We start from the raw sequence: 11,697 nt of genomic DNA on the forward strand, positions 1-11,697 counted from the left end.
AGGATGGCCAGGCTATTTTGAGACTGATGTCTTGGAGAACCCTCTCTCTTTCATGCAAACCACTCCCTTGGCATCACTCTGAGAGACAAGCTGCTGGCCTGTGCAGCCCACACCCTGACTCAGGGTGGCATTTTTCTCAAGCCCTCTCCTTTTAAGGCCATCAGGGATCTGAGCCCCCATGGGTAGGGAACAGGCCAGGCAGCTGGAGCGTGCAAGAGTCATCACTACGAATAGCTTGACTCTGAAGTTTCTAAAAGGGAACCTGGACCACCTGAGCCTCCCCAGAAGACGCCCTAGTCACATTTACCCTGCTGCTGCTATGGGTCTCAGGCAGAGCCATCTGCACACGCGGGAACATGAAGGGCACTGGGCAAGACTTCAGCTGGTGGGTTAAATGTGGCTCACAGCTGTCGCTGAGGCAGACTCCCCAAAATAGTCTCAACACAGCAGCAGGAAAGATGACACAGAGGTGACTGAGACTACTCGCAATACAGCATTACTATTATCCCTTGAATAAAGTATGTAAATCAAGGTGTTAACCATCAGTAGCATAGAAAAGAGAGTGTTAAGTGTAGGGGCTTAGCTGTAAAAAGAATCACAAGAACAAGAGAAAAAAAAAAACCTCGGTTAAAGGGCTAGATAGTCTAGAAAATGTGTCAGGTATTTGTATTATGAACACAGAGGAAGGTAACACGATAGAACAGAAACCTGTTACAAACAGGCAACGACAACAACAACATAGACAACAACCCCAGAAGAAAAATGCTGTGAAGGGAAAGCTGGAAAATTGTGAGAGGTTTTACCAGGGGCCTGTCTGCATGTAACTAGGTCCTCATCCTGGACTTGGTCATGCAAAGGACAGGTGACCGTACCTCCAGGAAGGCAGAAAGGGACCTACATGAGTGAGACGCTTAAGTCCTGCCCAAGTTGAAATCTGTGATTCTGTGATCTGAAGAAAGTTTGTGGCTATTTTTAGAAACTAAAGTTTATCTCATATTGACACAAACTCAAAAATCAATACTTCAAGATATGTCATATCACAAAAAGATTTCTCTTCTAGTACATTATCATTTAACCAATACAAACAGGTCTAGGCCAGGTGCTGTGGTTCACGCCTATAAACCCAGCACTTTGGGAGGCTGAGGGGGGTGGATCCCTAGAGCCCAGGAGTTTGAGGTCAGCCTCGGCAACATGGCGAAACTCTGTCTCTACAAAAAGTACAAAAATTAGCCAGGTATAGTGGCACACACCTGTAGTTCCAGCTACTAAGGAGGCTAAGGTGAGAGGACCGCTGAGCCCAGGGATGCAGAGACTACAGTGAGCCATGATTATACCACCGCACTCCAGCCTGGGCAACAGAGGGAGACCGTCTCTCAAAAAGAAAAGAAAAGAGAAAAGGAAACAGGTCTAATCTGTTCATCCCAGCAATGATAAGATTTATATGAACAGAATGTGCTTTATTGATGAAAAAGTGAACATAATCTAATCAAGCCTCTACATTTAACTACTAATTTATAGGAAAAGACAGGATGGAAACTACAGGAATGCAATCAGTTATATCTAGAATGTGGAGGATTCTTCATGACAAACGACTTGGATTCTTTGACATGTAAATTTCAAGGAAATAGAGAGAGAGAGAAAGAGAGAAAGAGGCTTGTTTCCAGATTTGAATGACATGTTAATACACCTTTATGAGACAATCAAGGAAATCTGAACATGGACTGGGTATTGAATGTTGAGGGATTACAGTTAATTTTTAAAGGTACAATTGTGATACTGTGATTATATTTTTAAATGCGATTATCTTTTAGGAGCACTAAAATATTTACTAATGAAATTATAGGATTTCTAGGATTTACTTCAAAATAAACAAGGATAATAAAATAAGATTACCATAACTAGCTACTGAAGTGGGTGAAATATACAAGGGGCTTATTTGACATTTCCATAATAAAAAACACGAATGAACGAAGCATTATAGAAATTCAAGTAAAAAATAGCTCGTGCTTAGTAATAAATCAAAGCATGCTGGACACTTTAAATGATAAACAAAGATAAGATCGTGCCCTCTAGAAAACAACTCTAATTCGGGACAGACGCACTTATACCCTTCCCCACATCAGATGGAAGAGTCAGAAAGAGATGGAAGAGTAGAAGGTAGAATGGTCGCTAGCAGAGGGTGGGAAGGTGGTATGTGTGGGGGAGAGAAGGAGAGGTTGATTAATGGGTACAAACAGACAGTTAGATGGAAGGAGTGTGAGGTCTGATGTTCGACAGTAGAGTGACTGTAGTTAAGAACAATGTATTGCACATTTCAAAATAGCTAGACGACAGGACTTGGAATGTTCCCAACACATAGAAAGGTGATGAACTCAAGGTGTTGAACATCCCAGATACCCTGACTTGATCATTATGCAATAACAAAATATCACACATACCCCATAAATATGTACAAATATTACGTATCAATTTTTAATATTTCACCCAAGAATGAGATGTGCTGATGCATGTGGAGGGCCTAGCTCCAGGCTGGGTGTAAACTTCAAGCCACTGAAGATCCCATTTCCAAGGTTTTTCTACTTTGAAATTCCAAACTTATTTTTCTAGCAGATTTGTAAGGGACATGGGAACAACATAGACTTGTTAAAGTGATAAGAGAAAGTAAATATGCCCTCAATCTTACACCAAATCTTCTGACAAGTCTTGACTGATAATCGTTTCTTCACATTTGTGAAAAACATGAGAGAAAATGTGTTTGTGTCTCATTTTCAGGTGTGAACACTTGGCATTACCCACAGCTTCCAATGGAATAAAAAGGGGCTTGGTTGTTTTCCATCAGCTTTTTCCTGCGTGAGTGTGTGTGTGTGTGTGTTTACATATTGGCTCTAAGCATTTATTAGCCCGATATTTTTTAGTGAAACGCTCCGCTTCTCAATATCATTTGCTGTTATTAGATTTTTGTAACGTGTGCTAAAGGTTAAAACTCCTTTTCCCCTTCATGAAGCCTGAGAGAAGTGTTTTCCAGGTTTTCTCGAGACAACCCAGAGGTTTTGTCTATGTCTGTCTAAAACGTCTCAGATTTTTCTTGCTAATTACGCACTTTCATAATCAAGGAGACAAATCAGAATATTATTTTGGTGAGCCCATCATCTAAACTAACAGCGTTTACGTACAGAAGCAGCACTGACAGGGCTCATACTCCTCAGTTAGCAAGTCGGCATCTTCCTCCTGCCAGCAACCCACCCCAGAATATCTGTGGCTTATTAATACTCATGAAAACAATAGTTTTCATATTTACTAATTAGGAGATGATCAGATGTATCTATTGATAGCAACAGGCTACTTAAAAGTGAAATAATCAAACGGATTTTTTACCAACTCAAAGTTTCCAGTTAGATATTTTTCATTAAATTGATTGCTAGACTGCCGCCACAATCAAACTTAAACATTATAAGAAGTTTGGTTGGTCTTTTAAAATCATGCAAAAATTCGAGGGGAGCTATTAAATATAGAATTCCAAATGTATAAAATCTTGTCCCAAAATGGTCAATAAAGTGAACCAGTCCACTAGTAAATTTATAGGGGGCCAGTCCACTACATTAGTTTGGATGTTCTTCCTCTGCATTTTTATGTTTTCACACACCTGCAGTCAGTGTGTACAATGTATCCTTTTGATTTTCATTTAACATTCTGCTTTAATATTCTGACATGTTGCTGCAAGGTCTTCATGGCCACCAAGTTTAATGGCCAGAAAATATTTAATGTAGTGAACATTTCATAAATTACTTAACCATGTCCCAATTGTTGGTTATTTAAGGAATTTCAAACTAAAACCCACTCTTGTGACAAAGTTGTGATATGTCCAGACGTGCTCAAGCCAAGTCGTCCAGCAATAGCTCTGCTAAACCCCGTCAGAGCCCTTTTCTGAAGGGAACCAGGAAACATCTCACAACAAGAAGCTTGAGGCCTCTACAAAATGACTTCAGGGTTAGGATTTCAATTGCACTCGAGTCACATAGAAGAACCACTAGGTTATTTGGCTTAGAATGGAGGGAAGTGTCGTTTTGTTTCTGTTCTACCTGCAAGAAGTTCCTTCCCAGGCCCTGCATCGCCAATCTTTTTTTTTTGTATAGGTATATTTTAAGTTCTAGGGTACATGTGCACAATGTGCAGGCTTGTTACATGTGTATACATGTGCCACGTTGGTGTGCTGCACCCATTAATTCGTCATTTACATTAGGTGTATCTCCTAATGCTCTCCCTTCCCCCTCCCCCGACCCCACGACAGGCCCCGGTGTGTGATGTTCCCCTTCCTGTGTCCAAGTGATCTCATTGTTCAATTCCCACCTATGAGTGTGAACATGCGGTGTTTGGTTTTCTGTCCTTGCAATAGTTTGCTCAGAATGACGGTTTCCAGCTTCATCCATGTCCCTACAAAGGACATGAACTCATCCTTCTTTATGGCTGCATAGTATTCCATGGTGCATATGTGCCACATTTTCTTAATCCAGTCTCTCATTGATGGACATTTGGGTTGGTTCCAAGTCTTTGCTATTGTGGATAGTGCCACAATAAACATACATGTGTCTGTGTCTTTATAGTAGCATGATTTATAATCCTTTGGGTATATACCCAGTTATGGGATCACTGGTCAAATGGTATTTCTAGTTCTAGATCCTTGAGGTTTTGATTTGCATTTCTCTGATGGCCAGTGATGATGAGCATTTTTTCATGTGTCTATTGGCTGCATAAATGTCTTCTTTTGAGACGTGTCTGTTCATATCTTTTGCCCACTTTTTGATGGTGTTGTTTGATTTTTTTCTTACAAATTTGTTTAAGTTCTTTGTAGATTCTGGATATTAGCCCTTTGTCAGATGGGTAGATTGCAAAAATTTTCTCCCATTCTGTTAAGTTGCCCGTTCACTCTGATGGCAGTTTCTTTTTCTGTGCAGACACTCTTTCGTTTAACTAGATCCCATTTGTCTATTTTGGCTTTTGTCTGCATTGTCAATCTTCCCTCATCCCTCCAATCCCATCATCTTCCAGTGGTCCCTGTTCAAAGTTTAGCCCCTGCTTCCCACCCTGCCTGCTTTGATTCCCCCAGCACCCTGAGTTTGTCAGAGTCTCAAATGCGGGATTAGACACAGTTTCACTTTGACTGATTGTATTTCTTCCCCACTTAGAATATAATATGAGCACCTTGAGAGGAGGGCTTATTCTCTGTTTTGTTTGCTGCTGCATCCCCAGTGCCTGGCACAGAGATGATGCCAAGACCCTTGCTCTCATCACTGTTTTTTCTTGTTATTCAAGTCTCAGTGCAGTTCTTCATGGTCTAAAGTTGAAGCCTGCCCACTCCCGGCACCTCACACTCAGAATTCTCCTCACAGCCCTCTGAGGTTTTCTGGTGTATTTGTCTGCTATGCCTCCCAAGAGAGCAGGGATTTCATTTCTCTATTAACTGCTATATCGCCAGGACTCAGAAAGTGCCTAGAACATAATATGAGCTCCGGAAATACTGTTGAAAAAATGAAAAAATTGAGCACACTGAGTGTCTGAATAAAATATCCTAACCGTACCCCTAAATAAACAACATAAATAAGCAAATTTCAACTTCTCGGAAAAGTTATATTTTAGTGTCCAATGCTCTCATTATGCAGATGGCATCTTCGATTCTTCATATTCGTTAGAGCCTCCAGAAAGGAGTATGCAAACCATATGAGCCTCTGACTGTCATGACCAAATCTCCCTATCCCTGTCCTTGTTCTCTGATCCTTCCTCTGGGCCCTCGGAAATGCTGGTCTCCATCAAGTTGCTGTAAGCAGTGTTCAGAAAAAGTTATCCTTGAGAAGTTTCAGGAGGAAACCACAAATTTCCTGGAAATGCTTCATGACATTTAAGGCTTTCAGAGCCTTGAACTTCAGGAGCAAGATGGCCGGTAGGTCTTCTGGAGGTCTTGCCTAACCTGAGAAGGTCCCAGAGAATTTGTGCACAGAACTTCCCAGGAAGCAGTAAGACAAGCTGGTGCAGTCCCATGGGATGAGAGGTAAGAGCTTACCAATGTCTCCAGTTTCTGTCAATGAATGTTCTTAGCGTTATCAGTGAGGAGAAAAAAATATCACACAGATCACAGACAGATCAGCAGTCTCTTGACCTTCTAGGTCACTCAAGGGGTTCTCAACAATCAATTCTAAAATGCAAGTGAAAAATGTCAATATAAGGCTAGACGCAGGGGCCCATTCCTGTAATTAACTCCAACACTTTGGAAGCTCGAGGCGGACCTAGAACTTTGTAAATCTGAGATCTTGCTCCATGACTTTGTGGATACTTTCTACTAATATCACCTACACAAAATCTTCAACCAAGAATCTCAACTGCATTTATCGACTTGTGTCCTTAGATCATCATAACATCTAGATTCATTTGAAAAAAAATTTATTGAAGTAAAAGAAATAAGAACTTGATAGCACAAAACAAAGAAAACCCAGAAAGAGAGAGAAAAACAGAAAAACCAAACACTGAGTGTTAATCTGTTCTGCCAGTAGTCAGCAACCTGGACAGAGCACTTTAATGTATTCTCTGCCCATTATTTTCCTTGTTTATAAAAGTTTATAGCTCCAAAAAAATTCTGTGTTCTGATTTTTGTCTCTCCAAACCACAACCAGTCCCCTGCTCCCTTCTCTCCTCCTCCTCTTTCTTCTTCTTTTTCTTCCTCTTCCTCCTCCTTCTTCTTGTTCTTTCTCCTCCTTCCTCTTCCTCCTCCTCCTCCTCCTCCTTCTCTCTCTCTCTCTCTCCCGCCTTCCTTTCCCTCTCCCCCACCCACCCACCTCCCAACCCCTACACACACCTAGGACACCTCCAGCATAGGTTACTACCAATTTTGCTCGGTTTGTCTCCTTCTGTCCTTTTCACTTTGATCTGAGGAATAGCTGAGATTTAGGATAGCAACAAGGTGTACCTCCTTCCAGGTTATGAAACCGGATTTATGATTAGACTCAAGGCCCCTTCCTAGTCACTCAGTAAAGTCTGTGCACTAGAAAACTGTGGTAGCAGTTTTCTGAGCATTAGAAAACTATAGTTCTCAGAGGCAGGATGAGTCAACACTGCCACCTGGCGGCCTCTTGGAGGGTGATGTGGAGCCCGGTTTTCGTTGAAGACTGAAGGTCCCTTGATTTCCTGAATCTCAGCCAACTCTCCAGCAGGTTCTCACTGCAGAAGAGGTCAGGCCATTGGTCGGCTTGAGGACAAAGTGGGAGGATCACACTTTCGATCACCTATACCTTCTAACAATCAGCCCTGTGGACATCAGCTCACACCCCATGCTGTTTTAAAAATATTTCCCCATTATAGAAATATTTTTCAAAGATGATCCACAAGTTCCAGGATCCTTTCAGACAAGGGAGAGCAACTTAGCAGCTAAACTCATTCAAGAGTAGAGCCTGGCTGGAAGGGTGCTCATGGCAAGAGTGGGGCCACGGGCCTCTCCTTTCATTGGACATAGTGGCCATACAAAGTGGCTGTTTTGAAATGCATCCACATACACTAAGGACCCTCCCTGTCTAGGGAGAAAACAGGCATGGTATGTCAACAGATAAATCAGCAGCGATCCTGTGGGTGACGTAAAGCGCCCATACTCTTTGTCCTGCTGAGCGGAACTCGACGGTGAGACACTTGTATCCCTAACTCCACTTGCCTTCAGGCTCCTCCAACATTACACATTGCCCATGGACAGAGCTACCACCCCTCCAAAGAAGTGACAACTTGAAATAAAGGATGTGAAGCTCCTTCCTAAGTTTAGACCCAGTCCTGCTGCTAGGAACTCCAGAGGAGGGATGGAAAGAAGTTTGTCCTGCTCACAGATTTAATGTTTCTCTCACAACCAGAAGTAGGTAGCAAGATGGATTTTCAATCAACACCAACAAGCGGATCACTCCTGGCTCCTTTAAGCAAGTTCCATATCTCTTTATAGGTTTAGGCACCTCCTATGTGTCCAAACTTTGTGTAATGTGTATACAAGAAAAGTAAATGGGAGGGACAATATTTAAGAAGTAACAGCAAACACAATTGCATTCACATTTAACATAAACTATAAGTGTCAAGTTAATAGAAGCTCAGAAGAAATTCATGAAATCTAGAAAAGTTGGGAAAATCTCAATAGAGAAAATAAAACTTGATCTGGACTTTAAGAGTATGATTTATAAAGCTCAAGGGGACAGTACACGAAGTCAGACAATGTTAGTTGAATCACTGAAGAATCAGAATATCACACCCACTTAACAAAGCAGCCCAGCTAGTTGAAGAAGTATGTCGAAGAGGTAGGCAGTTGGGTGAGGAGATGAGGATGGCATGGAGGGATCTGAAAACTGTCAACCTTAAATAATAAGATTTAGAAAATATGATTAAGTAGAGAGTTAATTTGAGTGCAAATCTTGAGAATGGCCCCCTGGAAACACTCACTCTGAACCAGTAAGGTTAATGTTTCAAAGCGGAGAAGGTTTCACTTAGAAATTTTAGCAGGATCACATTTTCCACACAAGACCAGTGCATTCGCCACAGCAATTTGATTGGTTACAGATTGCCGCTCATTTCAAGATTGCTTTACTATTCTGTGAGGAGGAGTAGTGACTTGAGGGGTCTTATATCTGGTGCCCTTTTGTCTTAATTATTTACAGGGGAAAAAAGGCAGAAGTTGCGCCTGCATGCCCCACATGACTCAGGCTGCATAGCCACATTTCTTTCAAGGCTCAGAATAATTTAAAGTTCCAACAGCTTTAAGTTTGAATTAATTTCACAAAGCAAAGAAGAAAGACTGGGACTTCATGCAGTAATGAAGACCACTGATGGGTACTGAACAACTCTGGTGGGTTTGCACTCAAACAAGGGAGCCTAAGATGCAGAAGGTGCAGTGAGGCAGCAGCCATCTGTTCTTGTGCTGCTGAGCAGAGCATGATGGGTTGTCACCGCTCATGCATGTTCTTCACCTGCTGACTCAGCGGGTGGCATGGGCCGCACATGGGCTCCCAGCTCCTGAAGCTCCTGCCAGGCCCTTCCACAACTTCTCCCAAGCTCTTGGGCCAGGTGCACATCTAGCCACGAAAAAGGAGGCCAGTACCTGATCACTGACGTGAAAGGTCTAAGTCAGTGGGACTGCCACAGGTGCCCCCACGGTCCCAAGGTCCCAATCCAGCCTGTTGACCCTCCTCCATTCACACCAATGCCCCTTCAATAGCCTGTGCTATGGGGCTCCTAGACCAAATAGAAACAGGCTCATAAAGATCATCTAATCAGCTCCTCTTATGTGAGGCCAAACTCTGAAATACATCTCTTTTTATGTCTCCTAGGGCTTGTTTCTGTGATTGAACCTGTCTGATGAGGAGTTAAAGAAGTTCTCAAATTATGTACGCATAAGAATCACCTGGGATTTCTAGCCCAGAGGCTGAGACAATAGGTCTGTTGAACCTAGGAGTTCATTTTGAACAAGTGTTCTATGTAATTCTGTTACAGAGAATCCCTCATTTACAGTTTGAAATTCACAAATACAAGGAATGAGAGACCTAGAATCAGAAAGCATGTTAATACACTTTGGGGCCACGAAGCGCTCACCCAGGCAACAGGTACAGAAAGGCAGAAAAAGGAACCCTATCAAGGTAATATTTGAGCCTTCTTTTTTATTTTTTTTGGAGACAGGGTCTTGCTGTGTCACCCAGGCTGGAGTGCAGTAGCGCCATCACAGCTCACTGCAGCCTCGACCTCCTGGGCTCAAGTGATACTTCCAGCTCAGCCTCCTGAGTAGCTGGGACTACAGGCGTGTGCCACCATCCCTGTCTTAATTTTTTAATTTTTGGTAGAGAGGGGGTTTTGCCATGTTGCACAGGCTGGTCTCAAATTCCTGGGCTCATGTGATCTCCCCACCTCAGCCTCGTAAAGTATTAGCATTACAGGCGTAAGCCACTGTGCCTGGCCGAGACATTTTGGTAAGAAATACTGTTTTCCTACTAAGTTGTCTACATTATTCTTGGCTACGCTTGCAAAGTCACTGTGACTAGAGCAGGAGCTATGGTTGCATGGGAAATACGGAGGCACGAGTGGTACCTGGCAGCCACAGGCTCCGTTTGTTTCTAACCTCCCAAGTCAGCACAGCCCCACTGAGCAGACTGCCAGAAAGTATTTATGCCATCTGTCTGATAATTAAGACAAATCTAAACATCCACATGTATTCAGTGTGTATAAATGGAGTCACAGCCAACCTCTCACGCAGTTTTCCATCAATCATTTACAAGATTATCAGATACTTCCAATTCCCTTGCAGGCCGTAATGAAGAGCAAGTCTCCACATAAGAGCGGCTTCTCACTGGAATTTTCAAGGCTAACTCTTAAAAGAATGAATCATACTTCTAACCCTTATCAAAGGTTTTCTTTTCACACAAGGAATGTGCCTGAACGATCTATAAAAGGTACCCACATAATCAATAGCCAGGTTAGCTCTAGGAGACATGTGCCAAGCACATTCTGGACTAAGTCATGTTGACTCCAAAACTGAGACCATGTTCAAAGTGTATAGCAACACTGGATTAAAACAATGTTAGCTGAAGGTGGTAAAAAAAATATCATGAAACACTAATTATGTGCCATCAATCATTCCTCAATTTGTAGAACTTCCCTATAAACCTTGGGAGGTGAGAACCTTATAGAAAATCCTAGATACAAAACTTTATATAAACAGAAAATTCCAAAATGGGAAATCCTTTAGAAAAAGAATACACCTAGTATATATAAAGATGAAAAAATGTAGTTCTGAAATGGGATGGTCTACAGTTTTTAGTTGGGACATTGGGATAATTTTAGGTGTCAACTTGACTGGATTAAGGGATATCAAGACAGCAGGTAAAGTATTACTTCTGGGTTTGTCTGTGAGGATGTTTCCGGAGAAGACTGGCCTAGGAGTTTGTGGACTGAGTGCAGATCAACCTCAGTGTGAGCAGGCACCATCCACCTGAATGGAGCCCAGATAGAACCGAAAGGCAAAGGCAAAGAAATCACTGTCTTTCTCCTCGAGCCAGGGACTTGATTAGCAACCCCTCACACCCAACTCCTTATTTTCAGGACTTCAAGGGTTATACCATCAGCTTACCTGGTTGTGAGGCCTTCAGACTTGCACTGAGCCATGCTGCCAGTTTCTCTGGTTCCCCAGCTTGCAGATAGCCAGGCGTGGGATTTCTCAGTCTCGATAATTGAGCCAATTTCTTTAATAAACCCTTTCTCATCTCTCTATATACAAATACATCCTATTGGTTCTGAGTCTTTGGAGAATCCTCATATAGACACTGTAAGAGAAATATGAACCAGGTCTTACCACTGTGTCCCCAATGCCTCTGATAGTGAGTGACAGTATCGATGTTTGTGCAATGTTTACAATGTGTATCTACTAGAAGCTTTTGATAATTTGAATTAAATTATTTATAAAAGGCAAAATAAACAAAAGTGGTATCTAAGATTAACCACCAACTTAGTAAAATTCTATTTATACCACAGGTTGCTCTGGTACAAAGCAAACAATGACTCCCATGTTACATATAATTTGACTTGTTCAATAACAAGAAAATTACCCAAATATTATAATGGAGTTAAAATGTATTTAATAGACCTAAAACAAAAATTTTGGCTCTAGCAAAATTTAGGTCTCAATTATAACATTACTAA

The sequence above is a fragment of the Piliocolobus tephrosceles genome, chromosome 5, assembly GCF_002776525.5.
Source record: "Piliocolobus tephrosceles isolate RC106 chromosome 5, ASM277652v3, whole genome shotgun sequence".
NCBI lineage: Eukaryota > Metazoa > Chordata > Mammalia > Primates > Cercopithecidae > Piliocolobus > Piliocolobus tephrosceles.